Source organism: Cyprinus carpio, unplaced genomic scaffold (assembly GCF_018340385.1).
Source record: "Cyprinus carpio isolate SPL01 unplaced genomic scaffold, ASM1834038v1 S000000030, whole genome shotgun sequence".
Classification (NCBI taxonomy): Eukaryota; Metazoa; Chordata; class Actinopteri; order Cypriniformes; family Cyprinidae; genus Cyprinus; species Cyprinus carpio.
This window is the reverse complement of record NW_024872783.1, coordinates 175226-199154: the sequence shown is the minus strand read 5'-3', so window position 1 is coordinate 199154 and position 23929 is coordinate 175226. Positions and strand designations below refer to the sequence as shown.

The following is a 23929-nucleotide window of genomic DNA, read 5'->3' as shown; positions in this document are numbered from 1 at the left end:
TAAAAAGGGGTTCTGAATGAGATTTTTTCCCAAGCAAATTTAAATGACTTGAGACTCGACTCGAACTCGTGACCAAAGACTTGAGACTTGACTCAGACTCCAGGTTAAAGACTTGTGAACATCTCTGTTATAACCTTTGCAGTTCACTATGGCATACTGGATATTAGCTTCTGGGCCAAATCCTGACTGATGGCGATCCATTCTTGCCTTATTAGTTTACGGAGTTGATCACAATTTGTGGGCTTCTGCTTGTCCACTCGCCTTTTGAGAACTGACCACAGGTTCTCTATGGGATTGAGATCCGGGCAGTTGCCTGGCCACGGATCCAAAATTTCAATGGAATGATCTTTGAGCCACTTCTTTATCAATCTTGCTTTGTGACATGGTGCTCCATCATGCTGTAAAATGCACGGATCATCACCAAATTGCTCATGGATCGTTGGAAGAAGTCGCTCTTGCAGGACGTTTTGATACCATTCTTTATTCATGGCAGTGCAGGGCTCCAGACTGCGACCAAATTTTTTCTGCCGGTGTGACTTCTTTTTGTGAGCGGTCACACTGGCGCGACCACCGCTTTGTCCAACTCATAAGCACTGCCATTTTCGTTGCATATGAGAAACATCAAATGGCAAACGAAACAAAAGCGAAAGTAATCTGCACTACGTTTCAGCTCCACAGCGCGGGGCGTTTATCAGCTAGGACCACAATGCAAACAAACTTGCCCGAGCTTAGAACAGCTTTACTTGGGAGACAAAGTTGATTTTGCGACACGGTTACTGCACAGATGCAACAGTGCTGTGAGATCCAGTGAGAAGCATTTGAATTTGCCGCACAATAATAAGATTGCTGTGAGATCTAGTGAGAATCATTCAAATTCAGCACAGAATTCTCTGTTATAAACAGCGCTGACATACATCAGGAAACCAGAAGCGGTAACGCTAACTGTAATCATGGTTTTGTGGTAGAAATAGTCAAATGCATAACATCATTCTTTTTAGGGTTTATACAACCTTTTGAGAGAGAAATTCAAGCACTTTTCAATGACTTTCAAGCATTTCACACAACTATTTTCAGCACTTTAAAGCTCTACAATGATCCAGTTTGAATGCCATTTTTAATGAGATGGCCAAAATATACTTTGGTAAACAGACACTTACAGTAGGTGGCCAACCAAAATGGCCGTGCTGCCGCCGCTGCCGCGTCTGCAAAGTGCATTTGCAGCTTTTGACCGCTGAGTGACACTTTAACCACAAGTTATCAAACAAGCTCATCAAAGCACATTTTTGCAAATAGCCGTCAGCTTTGCCTCACTGATGTGTTACATTTGACGGCTGCAGTCTGGGAAAATGAAAGAAAAACACTATAGTTAAAATATTTAAAATTCACAGATGAAAGTTTATTACTTGACATTATGTGCATTTCTTAGAACGAATTCAAGCAGGATAAATGTCAAGCCTATGACCCTGTGCTTATATTTTCTCTAAGCAACACAGTATTACACCATATTTTAGATTTGACACATTTAATAGGTGTGCAGTATTTATATAATATGAATTGTGTGTTATATTATTCTAAAGAAATTGTGGTTTACTTTGCATCGAAGCATTAAAAGTGGTAGCCTATTTTAGTGAGCTAGGCTACATGGATTAATATGCAAAATGTCAATATTCTCACATATTAGGCCTATATTTTAATTTATATTTTTAAAGTTCCTTTAATGAAACAACATGCATTTTTGTCATGCACTACTTTGTCATTTGTTACCTGTCCATTATTTGGATGGATAACTTCATGGGAAAAAGATATTTGTCTGTACACTGATTAAGAAATTGTTTCGTGTTTTATAAATTATTTCCTTTATTTTAGTAAAACGTGAGACACTGTATAATTTCACTCCCATTATTCAGGCCTAATTAAAACAAGAAACGAATAAATTAAACCTGCACGATTTAGCTAAATCCCTGAAATTCTAAAGAATGGACTGATTAATAAAACGTCCTCACGTTTAAACTCAAGTTCTCTCATTATAATCAACAAAATGCACACAATGTAAAAAAAGAGCTTAATTCATTGACAACTTCATTGATTTTAAAGGGAGCCTTCTTTACTTGCTTTCATATAATTTAAGTAAAGTAAAAATAAATACATAAATAAGTTGCAGCCGCATTTAAATGCAGGTGTGTATCATATTCCTTAAAATATCAGAATGCAAGATTTGCGCGGCGTGCATGATGCTAAGTGCAAATGTAACTGTAATGTAATAAAAATGTAAATTATTAATATTCAAGTGCGAAAATTATTAATGTGCATGCATGACAGGGAGGCGGCCTTTCGATCACTTGAATTTTTCCCAGATAATGAAATAACTTCAAATTGGGGTGTCTCACATACATAAGAAATATAGCTACAGAAAGCTTGAAATGTCTAATGTTAAATGAATCAATTCAAAACGAATCAGTTGTATTTCTGCACCTTGTCAGCACCTTGAATTTCATCTTGCAGCCGAAAAGAAAACATTTGTTTATTAATAAATAATTAAAATGTCTCCTTTTTCACAATTATTAGGCTACTTCTGCCTGTGCTTTGTGGCAAACTTAATGCATGTGCTTGAGCGCGGAATATATTAACCCTCTGAAGTCGATTAACGCGTATACGCGTTTTGAGGCATTTTCTCCTGATAACCCCGAGAAGAACTTAAATTACACTTCCAGTTTTGATCGTACAGATAAGAGCAATACATCAATTGAATCTGTAAAGCTTCTACATTTATTTTGTATACAGACATAATAACAACAAAACTTTGTGCACTTATAAAATAAAGATAACAAACAAGGTGTGCTGTATGCAGCCTTTGTCTGCGCTGATCTTCATTTACAAATGCGTCATTAACCCTCTGGAGTCTAAGGGTATTTTTGGGGCCTGGAGAAGTTTTGTCATGCCCTGACATTTGTGCTTTTTTCAGTTTCTTATAAATATCTAAATGACTAAAGTCTAATCTCACTGTAATCAGCACAAACTGGGCTATAATAATATGTGAGCAGCATGTATGTACATGATTGTGTTTTTGAGAAAAAAAAAATGTTATGTGTGGTTAGTGAAAAAACTAAAAATGTTAAATCACTTGAATAAGGCAATAAAAAACACATACAGAAAATTGTTTCCCAGGACTTTTGAGAACTGGAGCTTGTAGCCTAGAATTTTTTTTTTTCTAAATGATGTGAAAATCATCTTGTTTACTCACTTAAATAAATATTTTTAGACCAGTTTCATTGCAATAGGCCAATGCAATCAAAAATTAGCATTTCTGTAAATATAATTATTAATGGTTAATAAATGGTTTATTACTCCTGACCAATAGGTGGCGCTGTTACCAAATTGATGTGGCGTGGTCAGTGTGATGTGACAATGGCACATACAAAGTTTGGTGTAAATATGTCAAAGCTTTGCACACTACAAATTTGAAACCGGAAATTTAACACCAGTAGAGTTAAATTCAACACTTTGTAAGTGTATATATGGATACCACCAGACGAGTTTTAAAGTAACACTTTCAAAAGTGTTGACACTTTCAACACCAATACGTTGTTAAAATATAACACTATTGGAGTTAAATAACAACACTGAAATAAGTAGTTGATATTGCCAACACTATTATGGTGTTAAAATTTAACACTATTAGAGTTAAATAACAACACTGTAATAAGTGTTTTAAACTCTTTCTATATATCAAAAAAAAAACATTTTATATATATATATATAAATATATATATATATAGAGAGAGAGAGAGAGAGAGAGAGAGAGAGAAATAGACAAATTAATCCACAAAACAATGCATGTTTACACATTTATTTATTTTAATTGAAACATTGTAACTCATTTTCCCTGCACCAAAATGTCTTCGCATTCAGTGTTTTAAATACATATAAAGAACATTCTTTACAACAATTAAAACAATGTCAAAGCAAATCAGTGCAAAGGCACAAAAAACGTATTTGGTCCATATGTATTCTCAATTTAATCAGGTTTATAGTGCTTACATTTATCTGCTTAAACCACAGCATCTCATTCATTACCATCAACCATGAATGCAGGGCCGTACTTAGCTGATTCGGGGCCTGGTGCGAAGTAGGGAGCGTTCCCAGGTTGGCGGAGGGACGGCTCATTCAGTCCGTTTACCCCTCAAGTGCTTATTTCGCCCCCAAAAATAAAAAATGATGTCATCATTTATTTACCTAACTGTTGGTCTCTGTGCATGAATGCGTTCATGAGAATCTATTAGCAAAGCAATTCAATCTAACTCAACTAGGAAAAGCAGTTGCAGTGAGAAACTATAACCCTTTAAGTAAAAGCATTTAACTCACTGTAAATGTATATATTTTTGTTGTAAAAAGAAAGTCCGACTTACTGGAAAATAGGTCGCAATTCCTGAATTCCATGCTGATCTCATTGCGCTGAGGCAGGGCTCTGTCTATCAAAATGAATGCACATAAATGGGACAGCACATGAATAAAGGACAGTACAAGCATACCAAAAAAAAAATCATATCTAATCTGTAGTTCATGCTACCCATGTGTCATATTCCAAGTTTTGTGAGGGCACAAATTCACTTTGAATGGTGTACAATTTAACTCATGAAGTATAGAGAGTTTGAGTATATTGAAAAGTTATTTTCAAGTATATACAAATGAATATATAATATATGAAATATGAAACATACACATACATACATATATATGGAAAAATAACTCCAATCCAATATATTGACACATCAACATTATGAAAACTCATTAAATTAATGCCTAATATAATGCCAAAATTTGTTCACGAGACAAGCAAGAAACAGTTAACGTTAATGTTACTGATACTGCTATTTTAGATTTGTGCCGTTTACAGTGGTTTGATTTGACATCAAATTTAATCTGTGAGAAATATTTCAGATCATCTAGGCATGCACAGCATACAAATATCATTACTAAATAATATTATTTTATGAAATACATATAGTAAATGAAGTAAAACACTTACTTTCGGTGTTTTCCTTGTTAAAACCAACTTCCCCGTCTGCTTCGCTTTGCGAGTGAAAGAAAAGATCTCTCTGAGGAAAGTGTAGGAGAGCACAACATATTAATGTCGCTATTAATCAATATGATGTTATAAAATAGATATTTTAAATGAGGTAAAAAGCTTACTTCTGGTCTCTCCCTTCTCTTAGTAACCCGCGTCTGCATCACGGTCTGCACTGCATAGCAATTCAAATCTGTGAGAGACGGTTAGGCGCGTTCAGGCGCGCACAGCATTTAAATATCACCATTAAGAAATATCATCTTATAAAATACATGTTAACGAGGTAAAACACTTACTTATGGTGTTTTCCTTTGATAAGAAACAGATTCCCCATATTTTCCCCATCGTGAGTGGAAGAAAATATCTCTCTTGAGAAAAAAGTTTTGGAGTAAATGACGTCCTCGTCTGTTCCGCATCGTGAGTGAAAGGAAATGTCCTTGAGAAACGTATGTCCACACAGCAAATAAATATTGTTACAAAACGATATGATATTACAAAACACATTTTATGACTAAGATTATACAATTTATTTCGCCGAATTCCGTTCTCATATGAGCTGCAACGCGAGCAAAGAAAATGGCGTCTGTGAAAAAATATTTCAGATGGTTCAGGCGCGCACACAAGCAAATGTCCCGGATGTGACTAATAACACTCAACAGTGTTAATAAAGGTAACTCTGCGTATTAACACCGGCCAGAGGGGGCTGTTTACACTAGCTAGTGTTAATCCTCTAAAATTCAACACCACAACTTTAACACTTTACTCTAAAAGTCCTCAACACTAGGATTTCAACACTGGATAATTTGCTGTGCAGAGATTTTCACAATTACAGTAATTTTAGGATGATTGTAATTGAAATAGCGGAAAAATCATAAATACAAGCACTAGTATTATGATTAAAATGACTTATCACTTTTGACCAACAGGTGGCACTGTAATCAAATCATTTTGGTGTGTTCTGTGTGAGGTGACAATGGCACACACAAAGTTTGGTGTCAGTATGCCAAAGCATCGCCGAGATACAGGCTGAAGTGTCATTTTGGCATCATGCCTGAAATTTGTCGCTGTGGTATGCGAAAACGGTTTTGTCTATCAACACAAAATCCATAACATTTTGTCAGCACAGTCTGAAGATCATCTAACTCGATTTTGGCGAAAATTGGACAAACGGTTGATGAGGAGTTCGAAAAAGCAGGTTTTCAACATAAATCAAAATTGCGGACCGGAAGTTCAGCTTACTCTGGCATATTTGGTATCTATGTTGTCGGCATACACCACGGAATATTTTGAGACCAGTTTCATTGCAATAGGCTAATGCACTAAAAAGTTACTAGCATTTTTATAAGTGTAATTATTAATGGTTAATGAATGGTTTATTACTCTTGAACAATAGGTGGCACTGTTACCAAGTTGATGTGGCATGGTCAGTGTGAGGTGACAATGGCACATACAAAGAATGGTGCAAATATGTCAAAGCTTTGTAGAGATACAGCCTCAGATGTATTTTGGCATCTTACGAACAAATTCGTTGATGCGCTAAACGAAAACCATTTCGTATATCAACACAAAATCCATAACTTTTTGTCAGCACACTCTGAAGATGATTTGAGTCAAATTTGGTGAAAATCGGACTAACGGTCTAGGAGGAGTTCGAAAAAGTAGATTTTCAACATGAAATTCAATCTAACTCAACTAGGAAAAGCAGTTGCAGTGAGAAACTATAACCCTTTAAGTAAAAGCATTTAACTCACTGTAAATGTATATATTTTTGTCGTAAAAAGAAAGTCTGACTTACTGGAAAATAGGTTGTGATTCCTGAATTCCATGCTGATCTCATTGTGCTGAGGCAGGGCTCTGTCTATCAAAATGAATGCACAAAAATGGGACAGCACATGAATAAAAGACAGTACAAGCATACCAAAAAAATCATATCTAATCTGTAGTTCATGCTACCCATGTGTCATATTCCAAGTCTTGTGAGGGCACAAATTCACTTTGAATGGTGAACAATTTAACTCATGAAGTATAGAGAGTTTGAGTATATTGAAAAGTTATTTTCAAGTATATACAAATGAATATATAAGAAAATATCTGAAATATGAAACATACACATACATACATATATATGGAAAAATAGCTCAAATCCAATATATTGACACATCAACATTATGAAAACTCATTAAATTGATGCTTAATATAATGACAAAATTTGTTCACAAGACAAGCAAGAAACCGTTAACGTTACTGATATTGCTATTTTAGATTTGTGCCGTTTACAGTGGTTTGATTTGACATCAAATTTAATCTGTGAGAAATATTTCAGATCGTCTAGGCATGCACAGCATACAAATATCATTACTAAATAATATTATGTTATGAAATACATATAGTAAATGAAGTAAAACACTTACTTTCGGTGTTTTCCTTGTTTAAACCAACTTCCCCGTCTGCTCCGCTTCGCGAGTGAAAGAAAAGATCTCTCTGAGGAAAGTGTAGGAGCGCACAACATATTAATGTCGCTATTAATCAATATGATGTTATAAAATAGATATTTTAAATGAGGTAAAAAGCTTACTTCTGGTCTCTCCCTTCTCTAAGTAACCCGCGTCTGCATCATGGTCTGCACTGCATAGCAATTCAAATCTGTGAGAGATGGTTAGGCTCGTTTAGGCGCGCACAGCATTTAAATATCACCATAAAGAAATATCATCTTATAAAATACATGTTAACGAGGTAAAACACTTACTTATGGTGTTTTCCTTTGATAAGAAACAGATTCCCCACATTTTCCCCATCGTGAGTGGAAGAAAATATCTCTCTTGAGAAAAAAGTTTTGGAGTAAATGACGTCCTCGTATGTTCCGCATCGTGAGTGAAAGGAAATGTCCTTGAGAAACGTTTGTGCACACAGCAAATAAATGTCGTTATAAAACGATATGATATTACAAAACACATTTTATGACTAAGATTATACAATTTATTTCGCTGAATTCCATTCTCATATGAGCCGCATCGTGAGCAAAGAAAATGGCGTCTGTGAAAAAATATTTCAGATGGTTCAGGCGCGCACACGAGAAAATGTCCCGGATGTGACTATTAACACTCAACAGTGTTAACCCTCTGGAGTCTAAGGGTATTTTTGGGGCCTGGAGAAGTTTTGTCATGCCCTGACATTTGTGCTTTTTTCAGTTTCTTATAAATATCTAAATGGCTAAAGTCTAATCTCACTGTAATCAGCACAAAACTAGGCTAAAATAATATGTGAGCAGCATGTATGTACATGATTGTGTTTTTGAGAAAAAAAATGTTATGCGTGGTTAGTGAAAAAACTAAAAAATGTTAAATCACTTGAAAAAAGGCAATAAAACACATATAGAAAATTGGTTCCCAGGAATTTTGAGAACTGGAGCTTGTAGCCTAGAATTTTTTTTTCTAAATGATGTGAAAATCATCTTGTTTACTCACTTACAGAAAACAATATATTGATTTAAATTTTCTAAGACACTTTTTGTTAGTAAAAGTCATATGCGAGTAGGCGTCAACTATCATGAATTCACACCTGAGAAGACAAAGGCCTGCATAATGAGCTGCATAATGAGCCATTCAGTCAGCTGTGTCACTGAGAGGGATGAGTTACAAGAAAGAATGTGAGGACAAAATAAATCTATATAATTTTATGTTTGTAGTTTATTTAGAATATATTTAATTATCCCACAACATAATTTAATATTCACTTGTGAGTGCAGTTAAACAGTTTATTAGGAAAAATCAAAGCTGACTTTCAAACTGATTTTTTTGCATCATTACTCCAGTCACACAATCCTTCAGAAATACTTTTACACAATCTTATTTTCTACAAAAAACATTTATTGTTATTATTATCATTATTATTATTATTATTATTATTATATATTATTATTATTATTATTATTATTATTATTATTAATGTTGAAAAGAGCTGAGAATATTTTTTTTAGATTTTTTAGGGGGGGTAAATTGAAAGAACAGCAATGATTGTTACATTTGTTACAGTTACATTTATTGTTACATTTATATTATTTACATCAAGCTTTTGAATGGTATAGTAGTGTATATTGTTATTGAAACTTCATAATATTTCACTTGATTATACATTTAGTCAGGAATTATAGTTTGGAAAAAGTCTTTGGAAAAAGTCTAACTAGTAAAATGTTTACACGTTATGTGAAAACTAGTACAAGTATATAAATAAATTAAAAAAGAGACTTACTCATGTTTATGAACTCTGCTGAATAAAGTGCTTCATTCTTTTTTCTGAGGAAATCCAAATCTCAAATCCTCAACCACATGACATCTTTTTGGGGTGATTTATGTCTTATTCCTCTCATCGCGAAGCAAACAGTAAAATAATAAAAACTTGAAGAACAGTCTCGCTGCGTTGTCTTCTGTTGTGTGGGCGTATTCAAAAGCCGCGCGCTTCAGTGAAACATTTGAATCTCAAAAGCGCGCTCGGCGCGGGGGCGTGGTCGCATTAGAAGATAATGAAGCGAGACGTGAAAACGGGGACATCGCGTTGTTTTCATATGGATTACTTTATCACAGAATATTTGTTTTCAGCAGCACTTGTTTAGTTTAAAAGTAGACATGTCAGGCTTTCTATAGATATCTCTCTCATGTCTCTTCGTTGAGTATTCACTGAGTTACAGTTCATTTTAATGACGCATTTGTATCTGAAGACCAGCGCAGACAAAGGCTGCAGACAGCACTCCTTGTTTGTTATCTTTATTTTATAAGTGCACAAAGTTTTGTTGTTATTATGTCTGTATACAAAAAAAAAGTAGACCCTTTACAGATTCGATTGATGTATTGCACTTATCTGTACGATCAAAACTGAAAGTGTAATTTAAGTTCTTTTCGGGGTTATCAGGAGAAAATACCCCAAAACGCGTATACGCGTTAATCGACTCCAGAGGGTTAATAAAGGTAACTCTGCGTATTAACACCGGCCAGAGGGGGCTGTTTACACTAGCTAGTGTTAATCCTTTAAAATTCAACACCACAACTTTAACACTTTACTCTAAAAGTCCTCAACACTAGGATTTCAACACTGGATAATTTGCTGTGCAGAGATTTTCACAATTTTAGGATGATTGTAATTGAAATAGCGGAAAAATCATAAATACAAGCACTAGTATTATGATTAAATGACTTATCACTTTTGACCAACAGGTGGCGCTGTAATCAAATCATTTTGGTGTGTTCTGTGTGAGGTGACAATGGCACACACAAAGTTTGGTGTCAGTATGCCAAAGCATTGCAGAGATACAGGCTGAAGTTTTTATTTTGGCATCATGCCTGAAATTTGTCGCTGTGGTATGCGAAAACGGTTTTGTCTATCAACACAAAATCCATAACATTTTGTCAGCACAGTCTGAAGATCATCTAACTTGATTTTGGCGACAATTGGACAAACGGTTGATGAGGAGTTCGAAAAAGCAGGTTTTCAACATAAATCAAAATTGCGGACCGGAAGTTCAGCTTACTCTGGCATATTTGGTATCTATGTTGTCGGCATACGCCACGGAATATTTTGAGACCAGTTTCATTGCAATAGGCTAATGCACTAAAAAGTTACTAGCATTTTTATAAGTGTAATTATTAATGGTTAATGAATGGTTTATTACTCTTGAACAATAGGTGGCGCTGTTACCAAGTTGATGTGGCATGGTCAGTGTGAGGTGACAATGGCACATACAAAGAATGGTGCAAATATGTCAAAGCTTTGCAGAGATACAGCCTCAGATGTATTTTGGCATCTTACGAACAAATTCGTTGATGCGCTAAACGAAAACCATTTCGTATATCAACACAAAATCCATAACTTTTTGTCAGCACACTCTGAAGATGATCCGAGGCAAATTTGGTGAAAATCGGACTAACGGTCTAGGAGGAGTTCGAAAAAGTAGATTTTCAACATGAATCAAAATGGCGGACAGGAAGTATGGCCAATTTTGGCATAATTGGTATCGATGTTCTCGGCATGATCCAAGGAATCTATCAACATCAGTCCAATTACAATAGTTTGATGTAAGCAAAAGTTATTAGCATTTTTCTAAATTTCATCATAACTTTTGACCACAAGGTGGCGCTGCCCCCAAAATTTTTGAGTATCATGAGGGTATGGAGCTGATGATTTTTGTAATTATTTTCATAAAGATACACCAATGCGTTCGTAAAATACAGCATTTTAGAACATAATTTAAAATGGCCAACGCCCAAAATGGCTGACATGGGAAAACTGGATATCATTCAATTCGGCATGATGCACCAAATCTAATGAGACCAGTTTTGTGATTTTTTTTTGCCAAAGCATTCAGAAGTTATGAGGAAAAATATGCATTTTTCATATCTCCTGACCACTAGGGGGCACAGCGCCGTAACACTGCAGGTAGTCTCAGGTCATGCTTATTATAACACACACCAAGTTTGGTCTCAATAGGCCGAACCATTGCGGAGATATAGCCTCACGTCCACTTATGCATGCCTTTCGTAGAATTCGTTCACGTGCTATTCGGAAACAATATGCCTAATCAACTTGAATTCCATAACTTTTTGCCAGTGTGGTCTGAAGATGATCTGGTTCAATTTTCGTGACAATCGGTTCAATGGCCTAGGACGAGTTCGAAAAAGTAGTTTTTACGAACAATTGAAAATAGCGAAAAAACTAAACCTTACGATTTTTTAATTTTGGTGTCCTTTCGACTCGGCATGAGCCAAGGAATCAGAGGAAAAAATAATTTTAATTTTGTGGTTTACGGTTCAAAAGTTATTAGCATAAAGAAATTGAAAGTTTGGACAAGTGGTGGTGCTAAAGAGTTGGAATTAGAGACACCAAATTTGCTATGTTTAATGTTGACACTGTCCTCTATCAGTGTGCCAAATTTCACAACTTTCCCGAAATCGGTTCTATGGCTGCCATAGACTTGCGGCGGAAGAAAAAAATCACACTAATGGATACAATAGGTGCCTAAGCACCTTCGGTGCTTGGCCCCTAAATATAGCTGCAAGCAGCAATTACGGGGCCAAGCACTCCAGAGGCAAGTTGAGGAGCTAAGCATGGCATGGAGCATCAGACCAACTGCAGAAATGAGTAATTTAAGCCATTTTAGGATGATTGTAATTGAAATGGCTGAAAAATCATAAATACAACCACTAATAGTATGATTAAATGGCTTATCACTTTTGACCAACAGGTGGCGCTGTAATCAAATAGTTTTGGTGTGTGAGGTTTGAGGTGACAATGGCATACACAAAGTTTGTTATTATGTCAAAGCTTTGAAGAGATATAGCCTTAGAGTCATTTTGGCACCGTGCCTAAAGTTTATAGCAGCGTTGTACAAAAGCGGTTTCTTCTATCGAGACAAAATCCATAACTTTTTTACAACACAATAATAAAAATATATGACTCCATCATGGCCAAAATAAAACCAACGGTTGTGCAAAAAAGTTGGTTTTCAACATAAATCAAAATGGCCGACAGGAAGTTCGGCTTATTATGACATAATTGATATGTATGTTGTCGGCATGAACCAAGGAATATTTTGACCACCAGTTTCATTACAATAGGTCAATAGTGTAACAAATTAGCTCAAAGTGAGATGTACATAATTAATCATAACGGGTTATTATTAACTACATTCATCTTCAGGAATTACTTGTAGCATTATATCATTAATAGTACAATAAAATGATTTGTTCGTCCGCAGGGCGGACAGTGTTAATCGTTTATTGACTCTAAGTAAAATAATTTCTCTGACCACGAAAAATAATTTTACTACTAATACATTGCTCCCAGAGCATGTAACGAAACCGGAACGTTAAAGTGACCTCGTCCTGTGAGCAGCAAACACAGACAACCAAGTGTGAATACATATGGGTGTTAATTAAACTACACTACAGGGGAACATGCAACATCTGACTAGACATAAACATACACACATTAAACATAGATGCCAACGCAAGGAAGGCATGGATATAGAGAGAGAGAGAGAGAGAGAGAGAGAGAGAGAGAGAGAGAGAGAGAGAGAGAGAGAGAGCACTGCAGAGAGTGAGAGAGCGAGCGAGTGAGTGCTCACGCCAAAGAGAGTGGAGAGTCATGGCAGTATTTACTCATAAACTAAATCACAACCTGTTAAGAACAATCAAAGAATCTCATCACCTTAATTAAAAGGGGTCAAAGCCTAAAAGCGCATCTAAATAGTTAACAAGCGGTTACTTGCATTGGTTCTGAAGTTGCTGAGTAAAGTGTCCCGGTGCATGTATAATGCGTAGATTCCTGTTGAATCCTGTTAGGCGTGAAACCTTCGTCATTTCATCCATGGGTTGACTGCTCCAAAGTGAATCAACAAAGTTGCTGAAAACTGCCAGAAGATCGGACTCCCCCCGGAAGGGGAGTTGCGAGATGTCCAAGGTGATGTGTGTCCCCAGGGAACCGCAAGTTAGGAGAGTTAAGAGAGAAACCTTTTGGGTGAGGAAGAGGTTTTATCTGGTTTCCCAGTAACACCCCTTTTGGTTGGATTGACCAATAACAAGGCATATAGTTACAGCGGGAAAGTGTTTCTTTGTCTCAATGACACCTTATTTGCATAATTTATTAATGGAGTGTTTAACTGGTTATCTGGTAACCCAAACTATGGTTCAAATAGTATGATGCATTTTAGGCTCACATAGTAGAGATATTTAGCTTAGGCAAACCGAGAGGTTTAACCCTCTGGAGTCTAAGGGTATTTTGGGGCCTGGAGAAGTTTTGTCATGCCCTGACATTTGTGCTTTTTTCAGTTTCTTATAAATATCTAAATGGCTAAAGTCTAATCTCACTGTAATCAGCACAAACTGGGCTATAATAATATGTGAGCAGCATGTATGTACATGATTGTGTTTTTGAGAAAAAAAATGTTATGCGTGGTTAGTGAAAAACTAAAAATGTTAAATCACTTGAATAAGGCAATAAAACACATACAGAAAATTGGTTACCGAGACTTTTGAGAACTGGAGCTTGTAGCCTAGAATTTTTTTTTCTAAATGATGTGAAAATCATCTTGTTTACTCACTTACAGAAAACAATATATTGATTTAAATTTTCTAAGACACTTTTTGTTGGTAAAAGTCATATGCGAGTAGGCGTCAACTATCATGAATTAACACCCTGAGAAGACAAAGGCCTGCATAATGAGCTGCATAATGAGCCATTCAGTCAGCTGTGTCACTGAGAGGGATGAGTTACAAGAAAGAATGTGAGGACAAAATAAATGTATATAATTTTATGTTTGTAGTTTATTTAGAATATATTTAATTATCCCACAATATAATATGAATATTTAATATTCACTTGTGAGTGCAGTTAAACAGTTTATTAGGAACAATTAAAGCTGACTTTCAAACTGAATTTTTTGCATCATTACTCCAGTCACACAATCCTTCAGAAATCCTTTTAACAATCTTATTTTCTACAAAAAAAAAACATTTATTGTTATTATTATCATTATTATTATTATTATTATTAATGTTGAAAAGAGCTGAGAATATTTTTTTCAGGTTTTTTAGGGGGGGTAAATTGAAAGAACAGCATTGTTTATTACATTTGTTACAGTTACATTTATTGGTACATTTATATTATTTACATCAAGCTTTTGAATGGTATAGTAGTGTATATTTGTTATTGAAACTTCATAATATTTCACTTGATTATACATTAAGTCAGGAATTATAGTTTGGAAAAAGTCTTTGGAAAAAGTCTAACTAGTAAAATGTTAACACGTTATGTGAAAACTAGTACAAGTATATATAAAAAAAAGAGACTTACTCATGTTTATGATCTCTGCTGAATAAAGTGCTTCATTCTTTTTTTCTGAGGAAATCCAAATCTCAAATCCTCAACCGCATCACATCTTTTTTGGGGTGAATTATGTCTTATTCCTCTCATCGCGAAGCAAACAGTAAAATAAAAAAACTTGAAGAACAATCTCGCTGCGTTGTCTTCTGTTGTGTGGGCGTATTCAAAAGCTGCATGCTTCAGTGAAACATTATCATCTCAAGCGCGTTCAGCGCGGGGGCGTGGTCACATTAGAAGATAATGAAGGGAGACGTGAAAAACGGACATTCGCGTTGTTTTCATATGGATTACTTTATCACAGAATATTTGTTTTCGGCAGCGCTTGTTTAGTTTAAAAGTAAACATGTCAGGCTTTCTATAGATATCTCTCTCATGTCTCTGTGTTGAGTATTCACTGAGTTACAGTTCATTTTAATGACACGTTTGTAACTGAAGATAAGCGCAGACAAAGGCTGCAGACAGCACTCCTGGTTTGTTATCTTTATTATATAAGTGCACAAAGTTTTGTTGTTATTATGTCTGTATACAAAAAAAAGTAGACCCTTTACAGATTCGATTGATGTATTGCTCTTATCTGTACGATCAAAACTGAAAGTGTCATTTAAGTTCTTTTCGGGGTTATCAGGAGAAAATACCCCAAAACACGTATACACGTTAATCGACTCCAGAGGGTTAACAGTCTCTATGGAGGCAGCGCTGTGTTCTCTGTAGGCCAACGTACTGCAGACTTCAGGTGGAGGGAAGGTTCTGGAGTTGAAACGTTCCTCCCTTGTTGCCTGTTCTGTCAATTGCCGTACACTCATTGTAGTAGACTCGTAGTTGTAGTTTTTGCAATCCGCTTTGACAGTTTCAGTCTGCTGGTACAGGATGTTGTGTGCCTCGAGGCTGAGGGTGATCCTGAGCACATAGTCTGTCTTGTGCCGTCACATTGGCAGAGTTCAAGCATAAAAGTCCCCGTTTTGCAAGTAGGCAAGTGTTGTGGCCTTTTGCAGTATTTAGGTCGACATTGTTTGTGTCTGCAGTGATCCTCTGGAAGGGACGTTGCCCCCCCCCCCCCCCCCCCCCACTGTGGCTGGGGATGTGTGAAGTGTGAACAGTGGGCTCTCGCCCCCGCCCCCCCTCCTCGCAGGTTTGGACTCTTGACTGGGGGGCCTGGGCCTGCTTTGTCAGGGAAAATTCTGTGTAGTGTTTTTCCAGTCTGTTCACCTTGTGGTCTGCAAGCATATTTCAGTTCATTCGTGACACTGAGGTCACCTTGGCTTTGTTTGACTTTACCCGATTGGTATTTGGGTTGTCTTGTTGCTGAGCCAAGGACTTGGGTTTCAGCTTGGGCTGCTTGCAGGTGGCATTCACAGGCGTTGTTTCGATTCACCAGGGCCATTACTTAAGAGAGTTTCAGCCTGTTGGAGCTTCTCTGGCTTCTATCCCAGCTGCTTTCTATGCTCAGTGTCTGTGCAGGTTTTGTAAAGGCCTCTTGAAGTTTTCCACTTCCTCCTGTAGCTCCTTGTCCTCTTCATCTGCTGTCACTTGCTGGTCCAGTTGGTCTGGCAGTTCTGCGCACACTTCCAGTTCTCCAGCCTCCTTGTGGGCATTTTCCATTTCCTTCCCGCTTCACAGCGAGCGCGACTCGCACTAACTGCACCCTTCAACCTCCGCAAGTTTTGATTTTACAGAATCAGTTTGAGGCGAATACAACTTATTGATCATGAGCCCAACATTTAGCAAGGCAGGAAAACATTCAGCCTACCTGAAGGAAAACGTATTTCATTATAAATTAATGCTGTTAAATAGAGAGAGAGAGAGAGAGAAAACATAGTGTAGGCTATTCTTAAACTTGGACCTCATTATACTGAAGTACAAATCCAAACACCAGAAGCAACCTACACTCTCCAAGTGTTCTTTCATTGAAAAGTATGCATTTTGTTTATTCACAGGCTATATGGTTAAAATAATATTTTAGTTCAAAATTATAAGTGCCATTGTTTAAAAAATGCTTTATTGACTAACGTTTCATAGACCTTCAGTTGTTATGCTTTAAAAATCCCAGGCAGATATAGGCCTATATCATTACAAATATTTGGATCGTCCCTTATTCTTTCCCTTATTTTTTACAAGAATAAACATTATAAGGTAACACTTTATAATAAGGTTCCATTAGTTAATGTTAGTTAAATACTTTAGTTAACATGAACTAAGCAAGAACAATCCTTCTACAGCATTTATTAGTCTTAGTTAATAATAATTCAAATCATTATTCAAATCAAAAGTTGTGCTTGTTAACATTAGTTAATGCACTGTGAATTAGTATGAACTAACAGTGAATAACTGCATTTTCATTAATTAACTTTAACAAAGATTAATAAATACAGTAATAAATGTATTGTTCATTGTTTGTTCATGTTAATTAATACATTAACTAACATTAACTAATGGAACCTTATTCTAAAGTGTTACCCATTATAAATAAAGAATAAAAGAAATAGTCTCAATTAGCCCTTATTTTCCATTTCTGAAGTTAATTGGCAACTGTAATGATGATGTAATTATATTTTGACTCCCCTGACAGTGGCATCTTCCTCAAAAAAACAAAAAAAAAACCCTGGTTGTAGGAGATATGCGAGCGATTATAAAAGTGAAAAAAAAAAAGTGTGTGCTTGGTTTCCGAAATGGAAAACGAATACAGCTCGTAAAAAATGATATGATGAAAAAGTCATGATAACATATTAGTGTTGTCACGGTACCAAAATTTCAGTATTCGGTACCGATACCAGTGAAAATCCACGGTTCTCGGTACCAATTTCGGTACCAAAGCAAAACACAAAAATATGCTAATTTAAAAAAAAAAAAAAAAAAGCACACACTTTTTATCACTAAAAATAAAACCAATGCCATTTTTTTATACTTATTTACAATTGTGTTTAAAGTTTTTCTACAAGTAATATATTTATGAAAAACAGTGAACAAGTTTCACCCAAATTTCATTTGTCTTTTAATTAATGAAATTTAAACATTTTATTTTTTGTTAAATAAAGGGGATTTGCTATTAAAATTAAAACATGGAAGAAATATTGTGTGATTTATTTCTTTAAAAAAAAAAATTTTATTACATTTTTCAACAGTAGTAGCAGTATCACGTACATTCTACTAAATAATAATAATATTTCTAGCACAATGCCTTTATGAAAAAATGAACTTTTATTTTGACGGGTTTAGTGGTGGGCCGTTATCGGCGTTAACGTGCTGCGTTAACGTGAGACTCTTATCGGGCGATAAAAAAATATCGCCATTTATCTATTCTCAAAGTTGGGTTGGGAGCTGGGTCTATACTACGCAAGCTATGATGACTTTCACCGTGATAGTTTAGCGCGGATGTATACCTAGACTAATTGCACTGTAGGAGGCGAGAACGAGTCTTCGAACCCGTGTGTATGCCTACTGTGAAATTACCAAGCTTCCCAAAAAAAAACTCGACAAGACTCACGCCTGTTTCACACATACTCCGTCTGCAGTGCGTATGCAGTCCGTGTGTGTGTGGTGCAGAAGCAGCACGGACTCATTGTGCCTTCACACAGGACGCGTTTGCAGTCCGCTACTGATCTGCGGCTGTTTAGTCCACAAACACAACATTTGTTCATTATTCTATATTTCAAACCATGTAAAAAAAAAAAATAAATAAATAAATAATGTGACTCTTATCACAGAACAGTAACAATCTTTCATAATCATAGACATTAGTTTAAACTTAATAAATATAAACAACATTATTCATGCATTTGACTTTTAGGTTTGTATAATAAGCTGCTCAAGCAAGCTGCAAAACATTTAAACACAACAATTAGCCTACTTTTCTTGTTGGGATATCGCAAATATTTAAAATTAAAGCACCACTGACAGAAACAGTCGACTCTTGTGCCTTTTGCATTTAAATCTTTATTACAAGCAATCGCACGGTTCTTAATGAACTTTGTTTTTCTGCTTCCATAAAAGTGCATAGGCCTATATCATGTTGCCTCGTTTATCTCAAGGTGCTCTTTTTCTTGTTTTAAACCTAGCCAAAAACCCATGTGTTGCATGTGAAACACAGTAGGCTTTAATTAGTATAAATTACTGCATTTCCGTGTCAATCCATGTTAATTTTTACCACGAACAATGCGCTGTCATTTTAATTCAGCGCATGCAGCAAAGTAAAAATTGACTCGAGACGTTAAAGATCGCTGCACTGCTGCAGACGCACCGCTCCTGGAATGCACTGACGCACCACAACCGCGTGAACGCTGGAATCCGTTAACATGGGTGTAAAAAAAATAAAAATAAAAAAATGCAACGCATACGCACTCCAGACGGAGTATGTGTGAAACAGGCGTAAGATTGTTTGCAATTTGTGCAATGCGGAATTAGTTTACTGTAGGAGTTCTTCCAGTCTCGAGTACCACCTAAACGCAAAGCATCCCTTAGCTAATGCGGAAGATGCCGGGCCAAGCAATGTAGCGCAGGGGAAGAGTCGTCGTCAAATTACTATGTTTGAGTGCAGCACAGCTCTATCAGTACTAACAAGTACATCTTATTGAACATAATTTGAATGCCTTCGGAAGAATTCAAATGAGCCATTTTAATTTAGATTAATCTAGAATAATTCCAAGATTACAGTGAGATTAATCTAGATTAAAAAAATTAATCTATGCCCACCACTAGACGGGTTGCAGTGTTTCCCACAGCCTTACACTCTATTTGTGGCAGCACTCCCTCGCCCCCATATATACATATATATGCAAATTCATTTTCTGCCAGCAGGAGGCGCTTTAAGAGCGGGAGAGATACAGGATTCTAATGGCTGCAAAGCAGCGCGTGAGTTCACAAACACTGTCTTATCAAGCATTACATGCAAAATGAAATGAAAATGAAATTGAAAATGTTCTAAATACAGTCGGTTTCCTTCTGAAATACAGTGATATAAAAACACCCGCATCGGTTTTTGATTTTGAAACGTGAAGTGCTCATGTTTATTCAATGAAGTCAAAGCCTTTTGGAAAATCTATTTGTGGCGGTCAGTTTTCATATTGTAATAAATCACTGTGTGGGAAACCCTGGGTTGCCGTGAATACCTTTAAATTGACACTGGTTTTACTCAAATGAAACGGTAAAATGCTTGTGAAGTGACTCAGAACAGTTCTGGTGATGTTGTTTTATGTATTTATGTCCTCATTGAGACGGCAGATGCTGAAATTACTGCAAGCGCCACGCACTTCAGTCTATGTAGTAAACAAAACCGCACGTCTCTGCCATTCATTCATTCACACAGAGACGTGCAGAACATGCAGGATTCATATTTCAACCAACTTTTGCGCTTAACATTTACAGATACTGGTCCACATGGAGATTTGATTTGATTAATTTATGCTAACTTTGACAAATTGCGTGACTGTCCATATTAAAATGTAAATTTCATTTTCATGACTGGATTTTGAGATTCCGTTTTCTGCTTCGCGGAAATCATAGCGCTGTATGCGTCAAGTACCGGGTTGACCGGGTACTCGTTACCACCGGTACTTAAAGAAACCTGGTACCGTGACATTTTCATTTTTTTAATACCAACTTGGTACCGAAGTACCGGGTCTTTTGACAACACTATAACATATTATTAATTCATAGAAATAATTTAACCAGTTAAAACCTTTTTTTATACTAGATTCAACTTAATACTATTAAACTGACTTTAAAATCTTAAGGAGTTTATAAGTTGAAATGGTAAAATGTCACAGTGTATGTTAAATAGCCTTAATGAACTTGTAACTTATATAGTATCCGAAGACCTTGATTGCATGTTAGCATAAAACTAACAATATAATTAGATTTTTTTAAATGAACAATTTGTGTATAAAATGGGACAGCAACCTTTATATCAAACATTTTTAAATCGTCCACAGCTGAGCAACGCGGGAGGCAGGTTCTGCTCCAGAGCACGAGGAGTGAATGTGCATGCACAAAGTAATTTTCAGATGCAATGAAAAAAAAAAAAAAAAAAAAAATGGATAAAAACATACATGAAACTTGTAAATAGTTAACAACATAGCCCTAGATTAGGCCCAGACTCTGTTCCTAAGTATATAATGTAATTTTTTTTTTTTTTTTTACCCACAGTAACAAATTTTAACCGATTAATCGCCTATTTTAATTTTCTGCATTTAAAAAAAAAAAAAAAAAAAAAAAACACGCTAAAAAATAAATTACGTTTGTGAGAGGGAAAAAATGTCATGTATAAGCTGCATTTTATTACATTCAGAAATAACAACGGCAGGTCTAATAAATGTTATAGGCTAATGTACCAACAGGATATTTTTAGATCCCTTCACTTTACAAAAAATCCCTTAAATTTAACAAATTTATCAGAACAGAACAAGAATTAAAAATATGTAAGTCTAATGGATAAATATAATTGCAGTATATAATAATATAGGCTTAGATATAAACAAACAAAAAATAAATTAATAATAATTTAAAGCGAAACATAGGTAAGGTTGGCCTCTCTCATTCGGGACAAATCCAAACGTTTCCATATTCGTGATGTTGCCCAGTTGAAGCTTAACTATTATTCATTAGGTAAAATAGGCTTTGTATTTCACGCGTGTTTCAGTATCGATGGAAAAAAAATCATAATGAGCAAAAATATGGCAAAGTGGACCGCTGCTCGCTCGGATGGCACGGTTAACAGCTGCTGTTTCCAATGAATATGTGTGCGTGAGGCAGCACCGCGATCAAACAGCTGAAACAGAAAATACAAAATTTTAGGTCACACAGTAAAGGCATAATTCGAAAATGCAAACTGTTAGCAGTTTGAAAAATCAAGAATAATAACAGAGTTAATAAGAATTATTTCTAAATGCTGGACCGTTCTCATTTCGCTCTTCATATGGAACCAGAAGATTTTTTATTATTAATTTTTTTAAACCAAGAATGAACCGAAATGAAAACATTTAGCTTTTAATCCGTGTGTATGTGTGTGTGTATATATATTGTGGCGGGGTGAAGAAGGACACGACAAGTAAGTACAGGTGAGTTCCCCGAAGGGCGGATTTTATTAATAAATAGTGTGGCAGAAGGCGGTGAGATGAGGTGGTCCGGTGCGGGGGTGCTCAGCTTCCTCTGTGCTCTGTGTGCTGTGGCGGTGTGGGTCCGTTGTGCTCTCCCTTGTGTGGTGGGGCTGGCGGTCACACATTGCTCTCTGAAAGCAAGACAGACAGTTAGGATTAGCTGGCTCTCCTGGAGACATCTCTCACCTCTGTGTTCGTTTGCTGTGCTTTAATAGGCAGCTCTTGATGATCCGCAGGTGTGGCCGCTCAGCCCGTGACGAGCAGGAGCAGATGTGACTGCTCGGTTTCCAGGGCGACGCTGATGAGAGCTCGGGACACGTGTTGGATGCGTCCGTCTGCACCAGGAAGGGACAGTTGAAGTCGGGTGCTCGGAGTACCGGCTCCGTTGTGAGGGCTGCCTTTATCCGGTGGAACGCCGCCTCCGTCTCGGGGGTCCACGGGACCTTCTCCGGTTGCCCCTTCCTGGTCAGATCTGTCAGGGGAGAGGGCTAAGGAGGAGAAGTTAGGGATAAAACAGCGGTAATATCCTGCCAAACCCCAAAAAGGCCCGTACCTGCGTCTTGTAGGTGGGCCGTGGCGCGGAGAGGATTGCTGCCACCTTCTTCTCCTGAGGTCTTGATACAGGCCGCGACCCCACCTGGTAGACACACAGATACTTTGCTTCCGAGGAGGGCCAGGTGAAACATTCCGGGGGTTGGCAGTCAGGCCAGCCAGGCGTAGTTCCAGTAGCACCCTCCGCAGCCGCTCCAGGTGGTCCTCCCAAGTCTCAGAGTGTATTACCACGTCGTCGATGTAGGCCGCCGCGTAGGCCTGATGCGGCCGGAGGATGACGTCCATCAGCCTCTGGAAGGTGGCCGGTGCTCCGTGGAGGCCGAAGGGAAGGACCCGGTATTGCCAGTGTCCATTTGGGGTCGAGAAGGCCGTCTTCGGCTTAGCCTGTTCCGAGAGGGGGACTTGCCAGTATCCCTTCGTGAGGTCGAGGGTTGATATAAACCAGACCCTTCCCAGGCGATCGAACAGCTCATCGACGTGGGGCATGGGGTAGCAGTCGAACTCGGAGACTTCATTGAGGCGGCGGAAGTCATTACAGAAGCGGAGGGTGCCGTCGGGCTTCGGAACCATGACGATGGGGCTGGACCATGGACTGTGAGATGGTTCAATTACCCCTAACCTCAACATCTCCTGTACTTCCTCTTCGATGGCGTGTCTCCGAGCCTCCCGGACACGATAGGGCCGCTGCCGGACGATGGTTCCGGGTGGCGTGCGGACGTCGTGTTCCAAAACGTGGGTCCGCCCAGGCTGGGGGGAGAACACATCCGGAAACTGACTGACCAGGTGCTGCAGCTCGGTCTTCTGGGCGGCGTAGAGTTGAGGGTCCATGTCCACAACCACGGGAGTCGCTTTGGTGTAGGCCGAGAGCTGAGGCCCAGTTCCTGCCGGCCCCACGCTTCAGGAGGTTAATGTGATAAAGCTGGGTCCCTCCTCCGTCCTTCCTCCGGCTGCCGCACTCGGTATGTAACGGGGCCGACCTTTTCGGTGATGGTGTACGGCCCCTGCCAGGTGGAAAAAGACTTGCAGGCGGCCGTAGGGACCAGAACCAGGACATGGTCTCCTCGCTGGAACTCCCGTGGTTGGGCCGCCCGATTATAATGTCGCTGCTGGGCCTGTTCGCCTTGACGAGTGTGCTCCCGGGACGATGGGCATGACTCGGTCGATCCGCTCCCGCATCTCCCGCACGTGTTCCACGGTGGTACGGTGTACGGCTGGTTGTTGTTCCCAGGCCTCTCGGACAACGTCGAGCAGACCACGGGGCTGGCGGCCGAAGAGCAACTCAAACGGTGTGAAGCCGGTGGAGGCCTGAGGTACCTCCCGAACCCCGAAGAGGACGTATGGCAGCATCTTGTCC

At 37.8% G+C, this 23929-nt stretch overlaps 1 protein-coding gene and 2 long non-coding RNA genes across 4 annotated transcripts in view; 1 reads left to right on the top strand and 2 right to left on the bottom strand.

Moving 5' to 3' along the window:
- becn1 (beclin 1, autophagy related) overlaps positions 1-23929 on the top strand; it is a 158647-nt gene that overhangs the window by 9462 nt on the left and 125256 nt on the right. The gene's annotated exons all lie outside the window — the stretch shown is intronic.
- Positions 5059-6003, bottom strand: LOC122142628. The gene is made up of 3 exons (XR_006158691.1): positions 5362-6003; positions 5191-5258; positions 5059-5096 (listed from the first exon to the last, which is right to left on the bottom strand). It is a non-coding gene; the product is annotated as an uncharacterized LOC122142628 (long non-coding RNA).
- LOC122142627 lies at positions 6773-8124 on the bottom strand. Of its 2 annotated transcripts, XR_006158690.1 has the most exons (4): positions 7812-8124; positions 7641-7708; positions 7477-7546; positions 6773-6923 (listed from the first exon to the last, which is right to left on the bottom strand). It is a non-coding gene; the product is annotated as an uncharacterized LOC122142627 (long non-coding RNA). The 2 variants fall into 2 exon arrangements; XR_006158689.1 differs by having other exon boundaries at positions 7641-8124.